This window comes from Macaca fascicularis, chromosome 1, assembly GCF_037993035.2.
Source record: "Macaca fascicularis isolate 582-1 chromosome 1, T2T-MFA8v1.1".
NCBI lineage: Eukaryota > Metazoa > Chordata > Mammalia > Primates > Cercopithecidae > Macaca > Macaca fascicularis.
In genome coordinates this window covers 139,625,720-139,647,896 of record NC_088375.1, presented here as the reverse complement: position 1 = coordinate 139,647,896, position 22,177 = coordinate 139,625,720, and the positions used below count along the sequence as shown (strand labels likewise).

Below are 22,177 nucleotides of genomic sequence, written 5' to 3'. Positions count from 1 at the left end.
TTTGGAGTAATTTGTGAGAGAGCGTTGGATAAATAACATACTTTGCGTGTTGTCCTTGGGTTTATCCCTTCACAGTTAAAGCATGGCTTTTTTAGCTCCTGATAGCACATTATCATTTCAGGTAAATACGACAACATTTTGGATACAGAATTCAATTAATCTGCAGAGTTGGCATCAAGACACTAGTATCTTCTGAATCCAAATCTTGATCCAGGATTGCATCACTAAGAGCTACAGGACTGGCTAGATGTTTATACTATTTTTAAGCAAGAGCAGGAAGCTGCTCTAAAATATTGTAGACAATTCACTTATCTTTACCACTAGTAAGTTCATGAATGAAATTCTGTTTGGAGCATCCATTATGCTAAGAAGCCATGGATTTCATCAATGGAAACCTATTTCTAACATTAAATATGCCAGCTAGCAAAGCATCTACTGTTGATCATAGATAAAGGTCATGGGAGCTCTTGTAGTAGCTGCTTCTGGACTACAGCCTTCCTAATTAGAATGCTGGCTCTCCACCCTAGGGTGCAAATTCCCAATTTGGGCAAATGACTGTACCTAGGGTATAATGTAACCCATAATACACACATGAGATCATTATGCTTGTGATTAAGTGTATTTAATTACAGACAGTATTATACCCAACCTGGCTTTCTTACATTTAGTTCATTCTCACCTCCCCTTTCAAGCACTCTGTCAATCTCACTATTAATTTTCTCTCACTTCTGAGGAGCCCCATCCAGTCAAACACAGGAATGGGTTTCCTTTCTGATATTCCTGTCAGTATGAGTTCCAGAGACCCTGTTTTGGCTCCTATGTCAGCTCAGTTCTTGCCTATTTCCCAAGGAAGGTAGTAATCCTCGTAGACAGTTCAGTTCAATCCTATATTAAAGAAGGTTCAAGCCTATATTAAAGAAGGACATAAACTGTATTTATTTAACTGTCTCATAATTTGCAATTAGAGTCAGTAACTCTCATAATGGCTGAGGCTGCTTGGAGCCTGCTGGATTAAGACCAGGATCATACTGTTTTTTAATGGCTGCCTTTTGGGTTTTACAAGAAAGATAGTGAAAAGATAATGAATACATTACATTCCCATCAAATATCCATGTTTTCCTCAGTCTCCATCTGGGGATACATAGGAAATGCCCTATTCTCTCAGTGGCAGACAGATCAACCAAGGTTTATCAAGCCATATGTATACATGGGCATTTACTAAGGAAGTGGAGATGCCAATAAAGCAGGGGCTATGAAGGGTAACCCAGGAGAAAGCCTGGATTCCAGGCCACTGCTGCCAATGCTGTGATCCTAAACATGCTCCTTAATCTTTCTTGACCCCTACATTTCCTTGTCTATAAAACAAAAGGTCATGAGATCCTTCCTAGCTGGAGAGGCTGTTTCTGGTTACCCAGAGCTGTCACTTCTAGGCAAACCTGGTATTGCTGCCCTCTTTGTTTTTTCCATTTTTTATTTCCCTCCTCCCTCCTTTTTTTCCACATAGAGTACCTACTATGATCTCAGAACAGTCCCTGCCCTCAAGCACTTCCCCACCTAGTAGAGGACATAGCAATGATAATTATTATAATCATTATTATTTTAATGAGGATGAACACTAAAATGCTAGCTGCCAATATTTACTGGGCTCCCACTATACGCCAGGTATTATGCTAAGTGCTTTTCATGCATCAGCTCATTTAATTTAATTCTTGTAATGTCCCTAAGAGGGATGAACTGTTATTCTCCCAGTTTGTGTTACAGAGAAGTCAAGTGATACGCCTCAAAGCCCGTAGCTCTTGCCTGACGATTTTTGAACAATAAAAAATCACAGTGCAACATGACAAGTGCTACCATACTGGTATGCACAAAAAGCAGTGAGCAGCTACCAAGAAGGAGAAAAAAAGATCCCTGCCTACATGAATCTGGAAAGACTCTTTGAAGAGGTATCATTGAAGAATAAGAGGAACTTTACCTGATGAAGAATCTGATTGCAAGATTAAATTAACCCGTAACTTAGAAAGTGATGAAGAAATAATAAGTGTCACTGTTATCTAATAATATTACGATAAAGGAAATGACTTGGGTTTTCATCTGGCTATATGTTAATGTAGATGATGCACTTTTTTTCGCCACATGCACACATACAAAGATACCCACTTCATGGTTTCAATTATTGCTCCATTTCCTCCTTCACGCTAAGTGATTCTGCCTATTTGTTGAAAGGGTACAAGAGTTCTCTCTTAGTCTTCCTCCTGCCCTTCCCCAATTTTCCAGTCTATGCGTTTGTTAATCATGTGATGATTTTCCAGGACAAGAACTTGAGCATACTTTACTTAAGATATGTCATAGAACAAATCAGGGAAAACCCCTTCACTTTCCAGGAACATTAGCAGCTACATGAAGGCCTTAGAGAACCATTCCCTCATTTAATTTCTGGCTTTGACTTATACCCAGTCACATATTTCAGAGTTTAAAAGTGTGGAAATGTGGTGTTTTTCTGCTGAATATTCATGTCTTCTTTAGATAATAGGAACTCAGTTTTTCTTGGGGAACCACATTTCCCCCAGTCTCAGTCCAAGGGCTTGAGAGTAGTTACCCACCCCAGACCTGGCCAATCAAGGTAATAGCCATGATCCATTCTGGGCTGCAAAGCATCAGCCTTGGAACTTTCCTTGGTCCTCTTTCATAGCAAATCTAGTGAGATATGAGCTTGGTACTACAGGTGCCCATCATTGCCACAGTTGAGTAGAGCCTACTGAAAATGAGGCTAACACCAGCAGCCTCGGGTGTGGGCAGAGAGAAAGCAATGAAAGGCATTAACAAGCCTGAGCAGAAACATGCTGTATTAGCCTCGTTCACTGCCAGAGGGGCCCCTGATGCAGACACAGTGACACAGAGTCTACTGATACTGCCCTTATTCAAGAGGTCAGTGCTGTCCTTCACCCCTACCTCATTCCCCACACCCTGGCTAGAATCTCTTAACTCCTCCAACAACTTAAAATCACTCTCCCACCTTTGTGTTAGATTTCTGTTTCCAACTCTGTCCCTGTCCCCTCCCAAGACCCACCAGCCTCACGGCAGAGACACCTCTTCATGCCCCAGCAAGTACATCTGTGTGGTCAGTCAGGAACCCTCTCAAGACCAATAGCAGCCCTTCCATCACCAGGTGACCCTATCTTATGACCAGAGAGGCTTAGACTTTCCACCTTCCCTTGAGGCCCCATGGTCTTCCTGCCAATGAATAAGGTGCCAGGCTACTTCCTGGATATCCATGGCCTCGACACCGATGCTATCTGAGACTGCTGGCTGCTTACACCAACCCCAATCTGCAGAAAAGCAGGTTGGGATGTCTGAATGAGTCTACATGGAGGATATTCCTTCAAATGTGCATCAGCGTGCGTGAGGCTGTTTGTTCTGTAAGATAGCCCAGCCATATCCCAGAGCTGATTAAACAACAATTATACCACAAATATTATGCCCAACATTATGATCTTCTGGGGTAATACCCTGATTGTCTCTGAACCTCACTGAACATCATGGTTGCTGGTGACCCACTGTGATGTTTCTGGGCCACATTCTATGTAGCTAAATTGTTTGAGATATTAACATACCTGGAAGGACCTTTCCCCAGTCCATTAAAAATCCTCTAGTCTTTTTAGGCCACTTAAGGAAAGGTCATAGCTAGCATGGTATGATCCACAGACTTCAAGTCTACATTCCTGACACAACACCACCCTTCCTGGTAGGAACCAGCCACAAGAACAAAGGCCACTCAGGTTTCCTAGCAATGTCTTATTTTGGACACATTCCAAGACAGCCACAGTCAAACCAAAGTTTCAGGCAGGTCTCAACTAAGACTGGTTTGTATTTTCAAAGTCACTTATAGGCCAAGTCCTGGGACCCAGAATGTATTTTCCCATGGAAACAGTGACATAGACTGTAACAAAGGCATCAGGCCAAGCCACAAGTGCCTACAGCAGTCATGGTGCCAAGAGCATTATTTCAATAACTCCCAATCACTTTATATAACATTGCTTCCATAGGAAAGCTCCAATTGAGTTTCAAGCTCCAATGCAGGATTCTAGGAACACATTTCTCAGACCCCACATTCATCTTGGCAGCAAGAGAGAATTACCTCTTTTGATCAAACATTCATTCATTCCCACAAACACTTATGGAAACTCTATTTTGCATGAGTCACTGCTCTAGGTGCTGGGGATACAGCAGTGAACAAAAGCCACCCACAAAGTTCTGAAGTGGAAACACAAAGTGATCTGATACCATATTGGCCAGGACAATGAAGGGAGGGTCATCTTACTGTTTCTTCCACAATGGCCAGTGAGTTCCACAGGTGAATTCCCATTTTCACCCTAGAATACAGAAATGCAGACTCTTGGTTTCCTAGCTTAACAATGATAAATCTAGTCTTCACTTTGCATTCTATTTTTCAAATTTAGCTGTTGACACTCAAATTGATTAGAAGAAAATCATCAAGATAAGACATATTCTCTCTTCTTCCATGTGGCAAAAAGGACCCTGGGGGACACAATGAGTCTTAATTGAGCTTGCTTCCTTGGAAATTCTGAAGGGTTTGGGGGAAGGAGGGTGATGCCCCCATGCCAATGGAACCACTAGACCAGGGGATTTCCAGTCAATACAGATGGCAAGAAAGGAGCTGCATTCTTCTGCTTCCCAGCTGCTTTTGGAGACTCTTCTAGGTAAGTTAATCTGGAATCTGTTTGCCTCTCTAACATTTGCTTACTTCCTTGACACACTGAGAATTCTGCTGCCAGATTGACTGTAAAAAGGAGTTTGCACATTTCACTCTTTACTACCTCTCATGTATTCACCCTGAGCACTTAAAGAGTTCCCAAATTTAAAGGAATGTTTGCTAATTTTCAAGTACTTATTGTCCCTTATAAAGTGATCTTCTACCATGATTTTTCCCCGCTTCTTGGACCATGTTTAATGGTTTTTTGTGATTGAAGCAATGGGGAACAACTCTTCCTTACAGAGAAGAAATCAAACTCCAAGAGTAGTAAATCTTCATGCCACTTATTCCTTCTCCTTTTCCTTCTTAATAGGTTTATTTATCTGGATTAAAACTCACATTAAGCTTTTTTTGGAGGGTATTTGCAAAAGGCCCACAACAATAACCGGTGACTTTCCATTGGCATCATTAGATTATGAGTTTCCTTGGAACAGGGAGTATCTTCAGTTCTGCTGAGGAGTGCAGGATGAAAGTTAGACAAAAAATAATGATAATACACCTAACAGTTATGCAGATATTGCTCAAAAACTGGCTTTTACCAGCAGGGTGGTACATTTCTCTATTGACCTAATATCAGAAAAAGCAAAGCAGTCCTTTAAAGACACAGACAAAATGTTTCTGGAATACATCTGTTTAAGATCATGGGAGAGGATAATTATATTTGTTGTATTTGGAAATAATAAATTCGACCTATGTATATATAGAGTATTTAAAAATTCTTTCTCGATAACTTTTATTCCCATGGAGAGTGATTTTCTCAAATCCACTGAAATAAGTTCAGATACTCAATGTTTGTAAATAGCATTCCTCTGATCTCCTACAGAGCAAGTGGCACTGTATTCCAACTCCAGGGCCAGAAACTTGAGACCACGTGCCAGTCCATGGCACCAGAGTCCGGTCTGTCCCCATCTCTGTGGCCGCTGGTGCAAACATCAAGAGGAGAAGTGGAGGTGGATGGGCCTCCTCTGCTTTTTTACCCTCTCATGGGGATAGGATGTAAAAGTGGGACCAGAAGAAGACAGAAATAAACAAATGTTCTCTTTAGGAGTCTGAACATGGAGAACAGAGGCCCAGAACCTGCCAGAAGACAGCAGTTTCTGGCAGACATCCAGGAAAGCCCTCTTGTTGTGTCTTCAAAGGCAAAGTGTCACCTTTTCTGGTCTGCAGGACTCATAGTCAATTTGACTCCACACTTTGCCACTTTCTAGCTGTGCGACTTTGGAAAAGCAACTGAGCCCCACTCTTTTCATTTATAAAATTCAGAATAATATACATTTTACCAGTTAGGGCCAAGGATTGAATGAATTAACATTTGTACAGCATAATAGAGGCACCACCTATGTGGCACATAGTAAACATGCCAGAAAGAATAGCTAGTATTGGGTTTTCCTTACATGAAATTACAAAGCCTATACTTTATTCCCTAGGTTGGAGAAGATGCCTTTCCATTAAAGACTAAGAGATGCAGAAATTCAGCAAGTTATTGGCTATGCTTTGTACATAGCGTGATGGTTAGCAAGAGAATTCTAGCCTCTATTCAAAGTGGTGTGCTAGACTCTGAAAACAAGCTTGGCTAGTTCTTTCTGTTCAAGAATGAATGACATCACTACATCAGTCCTTGAAAACCAAATGAGAGAGTCCTGGAGGGTGCTAAGCAGAGTTTCCCTACGCATTTCTAGTGCATTTCCCGCAAGCTGACATTGCAACCCCAAGCAAATAAAAAGTTAGGCAACACTTTCCTCAAGTACCTTCTACGGAAAGAACACTGTGCTCTAGTTACAAAGCCATGAATGGTTGGGAAAACGGATGCAGTAAATCATCCAAGGCCAGGCCGGGCACAGTGGCTCATGCCTGTAAGAGCAGCACTTTGTGAGGCCAACATGGGTTGATCACCTGAGGTCAGGAGTACGAGAGCAGGCTGGCCAACATGGCAAAACCCTGTCTCTACTAAAAGTACAAAAATTAGCCAGGTGTGGTGGTGCATATCTGTAGGCCCAGCTATTCAGGAGGCTGAGGCAGGAGAATTGCTTGAACCCTGGAGGCAGAGGTTGCAGTGAGTTGAGATTGCACCATTGCACTCCAGCCTGGGAGACAGAGCGAGACTCGAAAAACATAAAAAATAAATTCTAAAAAAAAAGAACACCCAGGGCTAGATGTAAAGATGGAGCCAGTGTGGATTGAGCCCTGAGCTGGGCATCAGAGAGCCTGGGTCCTTGGCTCATCCCCTCCCCTTAATAGCTGCATGATCTCAAGTATGGCAATCAATGTCCCTAGGCCTGTGTGCTCAAGCATATAATGCAGGGAGTGAATCTGAAAGTTCTTTCTAATTTGTGGTCTCGGTTAAGAAGAAAAAAGGAAACGTGAAAAGATGAGATAAAATAACAGAGTAATACTCACTGCATCATAAATCCTGAGGTGGCTAGGCTGGACCAAAGCGGTCATCAGGTAGAAAGTTTAAGTGTCTACATTTCCCAATTAGGTTTGTTTAAATGATTTAAATCCTTGAACTACACACTTTCCTAAGCTGATAGGAAGGAACTAGTACTGAGTACATTCGTTCACTGGGGCATAAATCTGAGCTGCTGGTGAAGGTTGGAAACTCTGGCATGTGAACCTATCAGAAGCCTTCGTAAGGAAATAGCCACCAATGAGTTCGTTGTGACAAAGGGCTGCAAAACCCTGAGACAGCCTGAGTTAGGAAGGAGGCTTTACCTCCCAGGAGAAAGCAAAATGATCTCATGGAAACCCAGGACTTACTGATAATCATCTGTAAATGAAGCTCTGCCTACACATCACTTTGCAAGGAGAATCAATGTCAACATAAGCATTGAGGGAAAACAAGGGAAAACAAGGCAGGCTGCTGTACTGAGGAACAGGCTAAACTGGGGTGTGCCTCTCCATGCCTGCTGCCCAGTAGTCCACCCTAAGGATAAACCAGCCCCAACTCGCTAAGACCTTATTCCTCCACAGCCAGCTGGGGGCAAATGTGCACCCAACCAGACTTTTCTATGGAGGTTTCAGACACCAATATCTGTAGGAGGCCGGCAACCTGCTCATTTCAACCCCTTTCAATTAGAGATTCTGGGTGACCCCAAAGTTCAGCCTATTTACCTCTCCCAGATCATGGGCACCCACGCCTGTTCCCACCTCTGTTGGCAGGGCCTTGGCAAGAGGTCTTTCCATTTCCAAAAAATGGAAAGACCCTGAAGTGAATCATAAGTCACAGTGCTCTCTTGGGATCCCTGTTACAGGAAGTAGCGGGAAACAGGATGCCTTCTCATCCCCACACTGGTGTCAGCTGTCAGGAGCGTGGTTTCTCAGAAACATACTGGGTGACAGCCTTTGCAGATACTCTAAGGTGAGAAAGCTCCCAACTGGGCACAGAAAGCCCATTCCCACCTGGAACAGAAGTCACCTAACCATTGCTCTGATCAGGAAGAAATAGTAATCATTAAACCATACACACCGTGAGAAAACATGCAGAGATGGATCCTACACATGCTGGGAGTTCTCACGCCCTGCAGGCTTTCATCATCCTGACCTTTCCAACGAGAACGTCGTCTTTTGCTGGCTAATTTGTGACTGCCCTTCAAGATTCACTGGAGATCGGACGGCGTCTCCCTGAGCACCTGGACTGCCTCCCATGGCCCATGCACCCCCTGCTCTTGTTACCACACAGAGCAGTGTCTGAGTGGGCCCCAAGTGCCTGATTCAGTGTGTGGCAACAAAAGAGCTCAACAAAGTATTTCAGACAAATCATCAATAATCAAACGAACAATTTTATTGGATATTGTCCAAAGTAACATCCTGCTTCTAATTCATGGAAAAGAGCACAAATTGGCCATGGCATGAGAGAGCACCTTGAAGAGTGCTCCCAGTCCACAGCAGTTTGAAGCCTCTACGGGAAGAACCGCATTTTCTGAGCAATGGCGTTTCCCAACTTAGAGAGAACTGGTCCTTGAGAGAGGATAGATTGTTATTCCCATTAGATTCATTAGGTAACGGAGGCAGCAAAGTTCATGGCCAAGTGTCATGATAGTGCAGAATTGCTATGATAGGGCCAGCTTTTCATTCCCCAAACTTGCACTTGTTTGGCAGGTGCCTCCAGTCTGCCAGGCACTTTGCTAGGCATGCAGGTGGTGAACAAGACCGACTCAATCCCTGCTGTCATATAGTGGGTGTGCCAGGGACTGACATGAGATGATTAATAAATATATCATTAGAGGTTGTCATTAATATTACAAAGTAAAAGTACAGGACACCTACACATGGTTACATAAATGTGAAGGGCCTGGTTGGCTGGCATTTATGAAGAACACACTGTATATCAGGGACTGTGCTATGCTCAGACCTGAGGCAATTTACCACGGCCCTCACATTGAGCAGGGAGCAGAGGATTGAGGTGTTCCCATGGGGAGGTCCTATGGCTTTCATGCAGCCCCTGTCTCCTCCTTATCAAAAGTGTAGTAACACTTTGCCTACTTGCTTCTAATCTTAATCTGAAGATCAACGATCAACCACTTTCTCTTTTCAAAATACCGGGTAAAATTAACATTGAAAGCTTTTTTTTTTCCTGTAAAAAGCTTTTACAGAAATGAGCAGAGTTGATTTGAATTAAGCTGGACCTAATGCTGTCTCCATACATATCTTAAGTTTGGCCTAACGGTTTCTCCATACATAGTGAGCTGTAACCTAACTTGATGTGTAATCAGACTGTAACTTACTCTTGTAACAAGTGGCCCAATCTCAGCCAATCACAGCAGCTGAACCTAGGTCAACCACAGACAACCCACGTTCAAACCAAGTTCAAATAAGCCAAACTCCAGCTTTAACCATAGGGCTAGCACTGTCCCTCACTTTCCCCTTCTTCCACTTTCTATATTTGACTTCCCTTTTTCTGTCTGTAAATGTCCAGCTGTGTGGCAGCCCCTGGAGCCTCACTACATCTGTCCTGGTTCTAGGGATGCCCAATTCATGAATTCTTCTTTGCTCAATTAGACTCTGCTGAATTTTATTTGTTTAAAGTTCTTTTAATAGTGGTTATTTCCTTGAGTTCAGATTTATATTCAACAATCAGAACTCATTTCTCAACAATCCCAACTCTCATTTGTCATTATATATATACACAGACACACACTATATATATACATACACGCACATACACACACACACACACATATATATGTATGCCATTTTTTCAAAGACAGTAGCCCAGCTAAAGGGTAAAACTAATGGACTGCGATGCATGCTTTCTTTGGGAACACAGCATAGGAAGGTCACCTCTCCTTTCTCCCTCCCTCTTCCCTGAGGTCAGAGAGTTTCCTTCTCAGAGACCCGACCATGAGGTGCTGTGAGAATTACAAGGAGAATGTGATCCACATTGGGGATGCCCCAAATGTAGGCCTGGTTTTGATGCACTCACCTCCAGGTCAGGGAAAGAGTTTCCTTGTCCTCAAGCTCATGTGACAAAGATGTGGCCTAGAAGAAGGCCCTGCTGGATAGGACAGAGCCTCTCAGTCCTCTGAGGGCCCTTCCCAGGAGGTTTGTGCTCCCAAGGGCCAGGACAAGCTGGCACTGGGGTGCAGCTCTGTGGTGCACCCTGGAGCTGTGGAGCACCAGGAGGGCTGGCCTAGGGGAGCTTTTGCCAATAAAGGAGAGTTTGGTTCATGCCTTGCCTCTTTCCCCAGGTCTGACTTCTCTCCTGCACAGCCTCCCTCCTACCTGGGAATGCTCGGGACTCAGCACCAGGCTCTGCCTTCACAGGAGAGGACAATGAAGATGCAACTAATGTCTGTGTGGCACCTGATACAAGAAGCTTGAAGGGCTTTCCTCTAAAAAGGAAGCTGCACAGAAGGGGCCATCTGCAGAGCAGCAGGTGTGTGCATGGCTGTCAGGTCTGAAAAACTCACCCCTTCCCTGGAAAGGGGTAGAGCATGTAGTCATGTGATTCACAGGAGCCTTTCATGTCTAGAGCAGCATTTGTTCTGCATCACCTTCCAGGAAGGTAAGGAGCCTGAGGCTCAGATTTGGCCAAGCTGCCTGTCATGGCACAGCTAGGTGGTGACAGACTCAAGCCAATTGGGCATGTTTCTGCTACATTGCTGCCTTCCCATGACCCAGGGCCTCCTACTGTAGAAAAGGGAAAAACCAATTACTTGAGAGTGTCATTTCCATAGCCATATGGCCTGCTTTCTCTCCCTCCCCTCCTAAATCTGAGAAACTAGTTCACTCTAAGTTGTTAATGACTGGAAAGCCCACCCTGAAGCATATTTGCAATTTACAAAAACAATGCCCTAATAAAAGGACCAGTTTTTACAGTTCTAGGGCTGTAAATGCTGGGCAAGAGATCTGCAGAAGAGGTATTTGAAGACCTCAGTGGAGGGTCTCACTCCTTCCCCACCCAGAGAGCGAGCTTTTCCATCCAGAGCAGCGTCATCACTGCTTTACCCTGTGTCTTTGGTGCAAGGCACAGTGCTTACTACATGGCAAATATTCCCTAAGATATCTGATGATAGATGAATGAAGAAGTGGATGGATGGATAGATGGATGGATGGATGGATGGATGGATGGATGGATGGATGGATGGATGGTTGGGTAGGTGGATGGGTGGGTGGATAGATGGATGGATAGATAGATGAACTATCCCCAAACCACCTTTCCCAGTAAATGAGTCATTCATTCACTTACTGCAGTTATGTCTACTAAGAACCAAGCCTGCAGCAGGCAATAAACCATGCACTAGAGATATTGCTGTGAACTAGGCAGTGTTTAGAGTCTAACAGGGTAGTTGGTCATTAAACAAATAGTGGCCAAATAGTTATTTAGTGATAGTAGGAACTAGGTGTGCTAATAAGGCTAATGGCCACAACCGTATGTTCAGCTCAAAATAGTTCCCACAGCAGTATCACAATAATATAAAAATTACATGCATAGAAACACTAAAAGGAAATCACAAAAACATGAACAGTAGGTATTTATTAAATGATATAATTACGGGTATTCTTTTTACTATTACCATTTTTTAAGTTTTTAATTTAATGGATGACTATTACTTTGTAATAAAATCAATTTTTTAAAAGACTGTTTAAATGTGTGATAGATGATCTCATTTACCTTTTAGAATTATTCATATTGCAAAATCTACAGTATATTACACTTAGTGGATTTTCACTATGGCTTTCTTTTATCTCCCCACTATGTATTTCTTGAATGAAGGAATAAATGAATGAATTTTGAATTCTAATAAGACCAACATACGGAAATTTTTGTCTTAAAGTGTTGTGCTCAGATTTTCCAAACAGTGATCAAAATTGAGACCTTTGGGCTTCCTCAGAAAAGACCTATCAAAAGCTTGTTTTAGTTGTCTTAATCAGTTCTTAGTTATTTTTGCTTGTGAATATGAGTTTTGAATATAATAAATGGATTGAATTAAAGAAAATATGTTTAAACACATTCTGAAATGTATTACTTCTCTAATTTCTACTATTTAAAAAATTATGTCTCCTATTGAGAGCAACATCCTGCAGGCTTCTCAAGAAATCTCATTTGTTATCAACAAATATTTGGATCCCATCAGAACATTTGTTTTTCATTTGTAATTTTATTTCCTTTGGGGTCCTCCTGTGATCTGTTTGGTTATGACTAATAAGTTAGGAACAATTAGCTCAAATTCGTTCAATCACAGGAATTTACATTTGGAGGGGTCATTAATGGTCATTTAGTCCAGCATTTCTCCCAAGCAAGAATCCCTTCTACAGCCTTGGTCGGTAGTCTTTGTTGTCTGCTTGAACACCTCAGATGCTAGGAATCTCACTGACTCCCATGGAAGCTGAGTTTGTTTTTTTTAAATGCTTATCTTTATGCCCATCAAAGATGAAAGTTTTATTTTGTTTACATGTACACTTCTAATCCCCAGCACAGAACTCAGCACATCAAAAATCTTCAGTAAATGTTCATGGCCTGAACAAGTGGAGGTTTGAATCCATTCATTCATTCAGTGTATTTATTGAATATCTACTATGTGGTGGGTATTTATCTGAAGCACTGGGGGTACAGCAGTGGACAGGAAAGACATGGTTCCTGACCCGGGAGGCGTTTTCACTCTAGCTGGAAAGACTACTCTACCCATATTTCCCTTTCCTACTTAAACCTTAGACATATTGTCAGTGGGCAGATGGGAACAGCCACTATTAGGACAGGCTGAGGAATAAGTAGCAGTTTCTTACACGTTCTTAGAGATTACTTGAGACCCTCCAGGGAAGACTAGACTTCCTGTCAGGCTGAACTGGTGGATGTTCAAAGTCAGTATTATTTGAATATTAAAGAAATGTAACCTTATTTTACCCTATAGCTGATGAAGCAGAACATTCAATACAAAGAGAAGATGAATCTATATTAACACATACACATATTTTCTACTCATTGATACATTTTATATATATATATATATATATATATACACACACACACACATTTATTCTTATTCAAACACATACACACTCACATAAAAACGGAAAGATATTCACCGAATTTTTTAAATGATTATCTCCAAGTAGTGGGATTATAGATTTATTCTTTTAGTTTTTCTCTATTTGACACATTTTATTCAACACATATTACTTAAATAAGCAAAACAATTGTATTAAACACACACACACACACACACACACACACACACACACACACACACAGAGCAGGTTCGGCTAACTGGTCACGCTGCTGATGCTCTGCTTCCGCGAATGCCTTCTCCCTCCTCTTTCCCTTTCGTCACCTTCCTTGCCCTGTAAATAATTTCAGCTCAAGCATCATCTCCACCAGAAAGCTTTCCTGATGTCCACCTTCACCAGGGACCCTATACGCCCCTTTCTTTGTTCACTCGTTGAACTAGATAGAGACATTTATGATGGTGACTTACAGCTATACATGGCCTGCTCACCTGATTGCCAGTGCCTGCAGGCCTGGCTCTGTGCTGCTCATGCTCATCTCAAAACCCCAGCCCAGCATGGTGCCTCACCCTCAGTAGGGAATTGGGAGATAAGGGATGAATCCCTGAGCCTCTCCTAGGTCACTGATATGGCTGCTCATTGGTTTCTCCTCTGTAGCTGAGCTCACATTGCCCTCCGTACAAACCACTGATGGCTCCTTACTGTCTACTGAAAAAAAATGCAACACCTTAGGGAATCCAAGAGCCTCCACAATATGATACCAGCTCACCTTTTCAGCCTCATTTCTCTCCTTGTATCCCCTCCCGGGACTACTCATCCAGCCCTAAACAGGCCATGCCTCCCCACCTTTGCCACTGCTATTCTTTTAAACTAAAATTATTTTCCCATCTCTGCCTAAGGAGTGTCTAAAAATAATTTCTACTCATCCTTACACTAGCTTGGAAGCAACTGATGCTCTGACGTGCTCATCAAAATCTCTGTTGGGAGTATCTGCAATCTCATATGCCCTGGGGTTCCTGTCTGTCCCTACAGCCATGTAAAGTAAGCACCATGAAGGCAGGGGTCATGCCTTAATCTTAAGTTAGGAGGCACTCACTGAGGAGCTGTTGATTTAAAATGATTTGAAAAAGAAAAAGTCCATGTTCTCTTCCAAATGAGGGGCTATACAAGTTACTGTGAATGGTTTTAATACAGAAAATGAGAGAAAAGAGATTTAAAAAAATAGAGTGAAATAGGATAGGTTACCAGTCAAGCAAAGAATGAAACCATATAAGTAGAATTTGCTTTAAGATAAACATTTAGGTATTGAATATCTGAGATTTCTGTTTAATTGTTTTATGAGCACGGGATTGTAGGAGAGTCAGCGAGCACCCCCAACACCCTTAAGCAATGTGGTATCTTTGGCTAGAACTAGAAACCAAATGGACACCAGGCAGATTAACAAGATAAAAACATACTAATTGTATTAGTTTTAATGAAAGTAGGTGTCATGCCAGACCCCTATTGACTCCAACAGGAATGGCACCATGTTTGAGAGACCAAACAAGAGATCCAGAGCCAACAAACAAGACACGGAGTTTTATTAGGGAGAAATTACATATAGGAATAATCCAGTGGTGGAAGACTGAACAGGAAACTGTAACTGCTTGAAAGCATGTAGTTTATATAGCACCTTCACTTAGCACCCTCCCCGCAAAAACCTCCATGTGGCAACCTTCATTTCTTAAGTCATTGCTGGCAGGTACACCTGCCGTATAGGGTCATTCTCAGGGTATGATTAAGTCAGTGCCGTCAGATGCAACTATTGTGCACATGGGATCTTCACAAGAGAGTGAAATCCAAAGAAGTGCCCAAAGCAAGATGTCTTTATACTTTTTAGACAAAGAACAATGAATTTGAGAAGAAATGACAAGGTAAAGGGGATCTGGCTAGGGGCAGTAAATTTTAAGGGAGTCATAGAAGCCATATGAGGGGACATAAAACTAGTGGATGATAGGGGTTACTTTGGTAAATATTTATTTAGGTCCACTGCAACCTTAACTTCCCAGTCTCTGGTAATAAGGACTATTTTCTTGCCCTAGTACAGGGAGGTCCCCCTCCAAGAGGAAGTTTTATGGCTTGCTGCATGCAGGGGAAGACAGGACAACTGGCCCTTTCTGAAACTACAATTTCTTCAATGTTTGTAACTCAAAATAATCAATATACCAATTTGGCATATTTTGAGATTGCACATTCTTCACTCCTTTAGAATTCAAAGTCACAGGTGTTGGCTTTGTGCTTGACATTGCCTCTGATAAGTCTGGTAATCTTCACCAAGTCATCAAACCCTTCTGAGCTTTAATATCCTCCTCCTTAACATGTATACAAGAATCAGTAGAAACAATAGCTACCACAGAGCTGTAAAGAGTTCATAAGGTGCGACAGAAATGTAAGGCATTTGTGAATGTGGTGTAATTTTTTTCAACATATAAATATTAATTGAGCATCAGTCATATGCCAGGTGCTAGGAGAAACCAGACAAATACCATTAGTGGCAACTACTTGCTTACTTCCTTGCAGGCATATACTTTTGCAATTTGTCTCTGTCCTTCAGTGACATCAATGCATAATGCCAGTTGCCCTCCCTTGTCTGTGATAGGGAAAGAGAGAAAGGAGCACACATAGCTCCCCACACATTCCCTGTCCCCAACCCTTCCAAGCCCTACACTGTATAAACACAGAGGGAAGGCAGAGGAAGGAGAGATTATGGGCTGTTAATGCTCTGGGGAAAATGCAAACCAGCCTGTTCATACCACCAGTCACAGAGTTTGATGATAGACCATGAGCTGTGACCATGAATGGGATGCTGGCTTGACATTGGGATCAGTATATTTATAAGCAGATCAGGAGCATCTCCCATCATTAGAGCCTTTTGATCTCCTTGCCCACCAAAAGGAAAGGCAAGACACCATCAAGTGAGGAGCCTGGGCCAAAGGTACCATGATGCAGTCCAGTGCCTGAGGAATAAAATAGCCCCCGCCCTAGATGTAGCACTCAGATGGGAATCGAGGGAGTACTTGGGCACCTCTAGAATCATTCATTCATTCATGCATTCAAAAACCACCTATTAAAACAGTGATAGGTATCAAAACCTATCAAAAAACCTATCAAAACCTAACCAAAAAAAGTTAAAACACTGACCTTTTTGCTGCACAAACCTGGGTTCAAAACTTAGCTCCACCCTTTAAAAGATACGGGACTTTAAGCAAGTTGCAGAACCTCCCTAAACCCGCCACTTCATCCAAAAACTAGGATAACAGTAATAGCTACCCTTAGAATTGTGGTGGAGATTAAATGTTATGGAGCTCTTAGCACTGTGCCTTGTGACTGCTAAGCATATAATGAATAATAATTGTTATTATGATCATCATTATCATGGATATGTGTCAGGCACCATCCTAGATCCTAGGGCCAAAGAGTTAGAGAAGAAAAAAAAAAAAGTTATTGCACTCAGGCAGGCAGACAACTCACTAGAATACAATATGGTAAGTATTACAACAGAGCTAGGAACAAAAAGCTGTGGGAGAAAAGGGTTTGAGGGAGAGGGAGTGGCTTCCCAGAAGAGACAGTGTTTTCATTGAGCCTTAGAGGATAAGTAGGGATTTCACCAGGAGAAAGACAGAGAATAAGGTAAGGCATTCCAGGCAGAGAAAATGTTCAAAGCAAAGGTACGGAGGAAGAAAGGAGCAAGGTGAGTTGAGATAGCTGCATGCAGTGCATCCTGGTCCTTCCTTTTCTCTAGTACATTGCAGAGAATCACCTTGTTCTGCTCAGAAAACACAACCTGGAGTGTGCTGGGCTGATAGAGAGATTCCAGAGAAGGAAGTGCCCTGGACTCTTGCACTCTTTTTGCTGCCTGGAATTCACCGTTCAGCCATTCCAGATGCCTATTGCCAGGGGGAAGAGCAGAGTTGCCAAGGTCCTAGCTGAGGGAGATGAGAGGGCAGAGCCTCCCCAGAGCTGGGAGGCCCTTTCAGCAGAGCCCTGGGGAAGCCGCAGTCAGCTCCAGGGCAGCAACCACTGTAGGAGCAGCCAAGGAGCTGAAGTGCAGCCAGCCAGGCCGTCCCACCAGCCTCCACCACAACAGTCGCTATTTACTTTGGATGCCAGCCGTTCCCACAATTCACACACAAGATTTATCACCAGAAAGTAAGTCATACAGGCTGCAGTAATAACAAACTTCCTAAACACAAGCCTTCAGGCTAGGGCAGGAGGATAGGACGGGAGGAATATCATCCAGTTATGGGGAACATCTATCATGCCTTATATGTTTAGAGAACATTTAAGTTCCCTAGAAATGTTAGGAAGTCTTTCTCCATGTCTTCAACAACTTTGGTATATGATGACTACAACAGGGTAACAGGCTGGCTTTTTTTCTTTTTTTCTTTTTTTTCTGAGACGGAGTCTCGCTCTGTCGCCCAGGCTGGAGTGCAGTGGAGTGATCTCTGCTCACTGCAAGCTCCGCCTCCCGGGTTCACGCCATTCTCCTGCCTCAGCCTCCCGAGTAGCTGGGACTACAGGCGCCGGCCACCACACCTGGCTAATTTTTTTGTTTGTTTGTTTGTTTTGTTTTTCCAGTAGAGACAGGGTTTCACCGTGTTAGCCAAGATGGTCTCAATCTCCTGACCTTGTGATCTGCCCGCCTTGCCCTCCCAAAGTGCTGGGATTACAGGCGTGAGCCACCGCGCCCGGCCGAGGCTGGAATTTTCAACTGTGTGAATGCTCCCTGTCTTTTCCCTGACCTCTTATTTCAATCAGGAAACAAAGTTTTGTGATTTCTTGTAAGGGGATTCTGATAAAGTGGAAAACAGACAGCAGACATCAATTCTAGAGCAACGGAAGTCGGGGGCCAAGGCAGGAGGAATGTCTTTAAGGAGCAGCAAGGTAGGAAATGGAGATTCCTAGAAACTGGAAAGAAGGTGGCAAGGTTTTAGAGAGGAGCTGCTAAGTGGTTACAGATTCCTGGAGCTGAGCTTGGCCCTGAGGGGAAGAGAGAGAATTACCACCCAGCCACCTGTGCCAACAGATAGTTCCTGTCAATTGGAGACAACGTAGGGCGGGAGGGACCTCCCTACTGCCTTAGTACCTAAAACCCTGGGACAAGACAGAGTCCTCAAAACCACTGGGTTGGAATTTCCTGCTAGGCAAGGAAAATGGGCACTCAAAAAAAGTATTATTTGTCAGTATATACAGCCCTTCCACCCCATCTAAGGAGATTAACCCTGCATTGCCTGAGGAAACTCTGAGGTGGTTGGCTTGCAAGACAACACTGATTCTCAGGACCTATCCCCTGCCACTCCTCTTGGCTCCTAAACCTACAAGACTCAAGTCCCAGCAGGCTCCAAAAGATGAAGTACAAAGTGTGCCCCATGATGAGAAGGAAGTACGTGATTTTTCCAATTTACACAGACAGTGGTCTGGAGAATGTGTGTGTTAATGAACAGTAAGCATGTGTGATAATGGTGAAAGAAACACAAAGTTGAATCAGGTCAAATTTATTGATGTGTTCCACTAAGCAGGAGATCTGGATTTAATGTTGTAACTTGAGGGGCTAGAAAGGGGCCTAACTGCTGGTTTGTTTGGCTGAAATATGGACCAAATAGTGGTCTATACCAAAGGAAGATGAAATGTTAGAACTCTCTGGGAATACTGCAGTAGAAGGTATCCACAGCCTTACAGAGATTGAAATGTTAGAGTAAATTTGTCACTTAAGACCTGCTCACACACCCTAGAAACATCCAGAGGATGATGCATCTTTCACCCTGACTATACGGAATAAACTTGATGGGTCTGTGGTTGCTCTTCTCTATAGATCAGGAATTACCATGGTAACTGCTACCAGTAAACTGCAATCATTAAATGCAGTGGGGATAATTAAGTCCCAGGGTGGCAGGGACCAAGTAGTGGCACTTAATCACCAAAGATGTGGGTGTGGCTACCACAGTGGACAACAGAGTCAAAGCAGTTACCAAAATCATATGACTCATAGAGATCTACGGCATTGGCTAGTTGACCAGGGTATCCCTAAAAGTGAAATAGTCAGTCTACTACATTCTGGGTTTTTTTAGAGACAAGGTCTCGCTCTGTTGTCCACACTGGAGTGCAGTGGCATGATCATAGCTCACTGTAGCCTCAGAGTCCTGGACTCAAGGGATACCCCACCTCAGCCTCCTGAGTAGCTAGGAACACAGGCATGCACTCCCACACCTAGCTAACTTTTTTTAGAGAGATGGGGTCTTGGTATGTTGCCCAGGCTGGTCTTGAACTTTTGGCCTCAAGCAATCTTCTTGCCTCAACATCCCAAAACACTAGGATTACAGGTGTGAGCACTGGGCTGGCCTGGTAATATAGTTTGGATGAACCCAAATCTCATGTCAAAATATAATCCCCAATGTTCGAGGTGGGTCTTGGTAGGAGGTGACTGGATCATGGCGGGAGGATTTTTCATGAATGGTTTAGTGTCATCTCCTTGGTATTGTCCTCGCAATAGTAAGTTCTTGTGAGATCTGGTCATTTAAAAGTGTGTGTCACCTCCTCATATCTCTTGCTCCTGCTTTCGCCATGTTAAGTGCCTGCTCCCACTTTGCCTTCTGCCATATGAGTAAAAGCTCCCTGAGGCCTCCCCAGAAGCAGATGCTGCCATGCTTCCTGTACAGCCTGCAGAACTGTGAGTCTATTAAACCTCTTTTCTTATAAATTACTCAGTCTCAGGTATTCCTTTATAGCAATGCAAGAAGAGGCTAACACACCCGGTCTACTACATTCTTATTTGCACTATTTAAGCCAAAGAGTTCTAGGCAATATGAACTTACTCTAATTTGAATCATAAAAACAAACAGTCATAGTTTCTGCAATCAATTCCTAGATTTGAGCCAGTTTACAGATCCCAAATGCCTTGAAAGAAGGGGAGGTTTGAGCTCCTTGAAGAAGTACCCCATTACACTGCCATAAGTTTATACTGTTAATCTTTCTGTCAGCCTTCCCCAAAGGACCTATGGCCTTTTGCCATGGTGACTGTGCATTAGGGAAAATAAAATAATCAGACTTGGGTCGGGCGCGGTGGCTCATGCCTATAATCCCAGCACTTTGGGAGGCCGAGGTGGGTGGATTACGAGGTCAGGAGATCGAGATCATCTGACTAACATGGTGAAACCCCATCCCTACTAAAAATACAAAAAATTAGCCGGGCATGGTGGCAGACGCCTGTAGTCCCAGCTACTTGGGAGGCTGAGGTGGGAGAATGGCGTGAACCCGGGAGGCGGAGCTTGCAGTGAGCCAAGATGGTGCCACTGCACTCCAGCCTGGGTGACACAGCGAGACTCCATCTCAATAATAATAATAATAATAATCAGACTTTTAGGTGATTATTGGACACTGACTTACTGGATTACTGACACTAATCTTAGGAGACCCAAACCATCACTGTAGTCTATCAGTCAGAATATAAACTTTATTTATTTATTTATTTAGAGACATAGTCTTACTCTGATTGCCCAGGCTGGAGTGCAGTGGTGTGATTTCAGCTCACTGCCGCCTCGACGTCCCCTGGCAGAGGTAATTTTCCTACTTCAGCCTCCCGAGTAGCTGGGACTACAGGCTCATGCCACCACACTCAGCTAATTTTTTTGTATTTTTAGTAGAGACCAGGTTTCACCATGTTGCCCAAGCTGGTCTTGAACTCCTGGGCTCGAGAAATTAACCCCCTTCACCCTCCCAAAGTGCTGGGATTACAGGCATGAGCCAACATGCCTGGCCTAGAGTCAGAATTTATGAAACTCAGGTAATTAGTGAAGTTTTAGCTCAAGTCATAGTGGGTCCAATGGGTCTCCAAACCCATTCAGAGGTCATTTCTCTGGTTTCAGAGTAAATAACTAGAATAGACATATTCAGCAACTGGCAGGATCCCCATGCTTGTTCTCTGACTTGTGGAGTGAGGGTCATTATAATAGGAAAGACCAAGTGTAAGCCACTAGAACAGTCTCTACCCAGGAAAATAGTAAACTAAAAGCAATACTGCATTCATGGAGGGATTCTAGAGAATGGTGCCACTATCAAGGATTGGAGGATGCCCGGGTGGTGATTCCCTCCACATCCTCATTCGACTTGCCTATTTGGCATGTACAGAAGACAGATGGGTATTGGAGAATGACAGTGAATTATAAGCTTAATCAGGTGGTGACTTGAATTTCAGCTGGTCTTTCAGATAAGGCTTCATTGCTTCAGCAAATTAACACATGCCCTATTACTGGTATGCAGCTACTGGTCTGACAAATGCCTTTTTCTCAATACCTATTAATAAATATCATCAGAATTGATTTGCCTTCAGTTGGCAAAGCCAGCAATACACCTTAACTGCCTTACCTTGGGGTATATCAACCCTTCAGACTTATATGTTATATTACAGTCTGCAGGGACTTGATCATCTTTCCTTTCCATAAGACCACTGGATCATTACATTGGTGAATGATGATTACACCTAGTGAGCAAAAAGTAGCAATTATACTAGACTTATTGGTAAGACATTTGTGTGTCACATGGTAGGAAATAAATCTAACAAAAATTTAAGGACCTTCCAACACTCCTTCATGATTAAAAAAACACTCAGCAAACTAGAAATAGAGGGAAACTTCCTCAAGTTGATAAAGCATATATACAAAAAAATCTACAATATATTACCCAATGGTGAGAAACTACAAGCTTTTCCACTAAGATCAGGTACAAGGCAAGAATGTCTCCTCTCACCACTCCTTTTCGACATTGCACTGGAAGTCCTAACTAATGTAACATGATTTTTTAAAGAAATAAAATGCATAAAGACTGAGAAGGAATAAATAAATCTATCCTTGTTCACAGATAACCATGATTGCCTATGTAGAAAATCCAAAACAATCAACAAAAATACCCTGGAATTAATCAGCCATT

General features: G+C 42.9%; 1 long non-coding RNA gene across 5 annotated transcripts in view; it reads right to left on the bottom strand.

Moving 5' to 3' along the window:
• LOC102130691 (uncharacterized) overlaps nt 1–22,177 on the bottom strand; it is a 217,814-nt gene that overhangs the window by 161,572 nt on the left and 34,065 nt on the right. Inside the window, exon 2 of one of the 5 annotated variants that reach the window (XR_012417512.1) lies at nt 4,282–4,370. The exons of 3 other annotated variants lie outside the window; for them this stretch is intronic. This is a non-coding gene — a long non-coding RNA (uncharacterized lncRNA). The remainder of the gene's footprint in view (nt 1–4,281; nt 4,371–22,177) is intronic. One more of the 5 variants, XR_012417516.1, reaches the window with a different exon arrangement.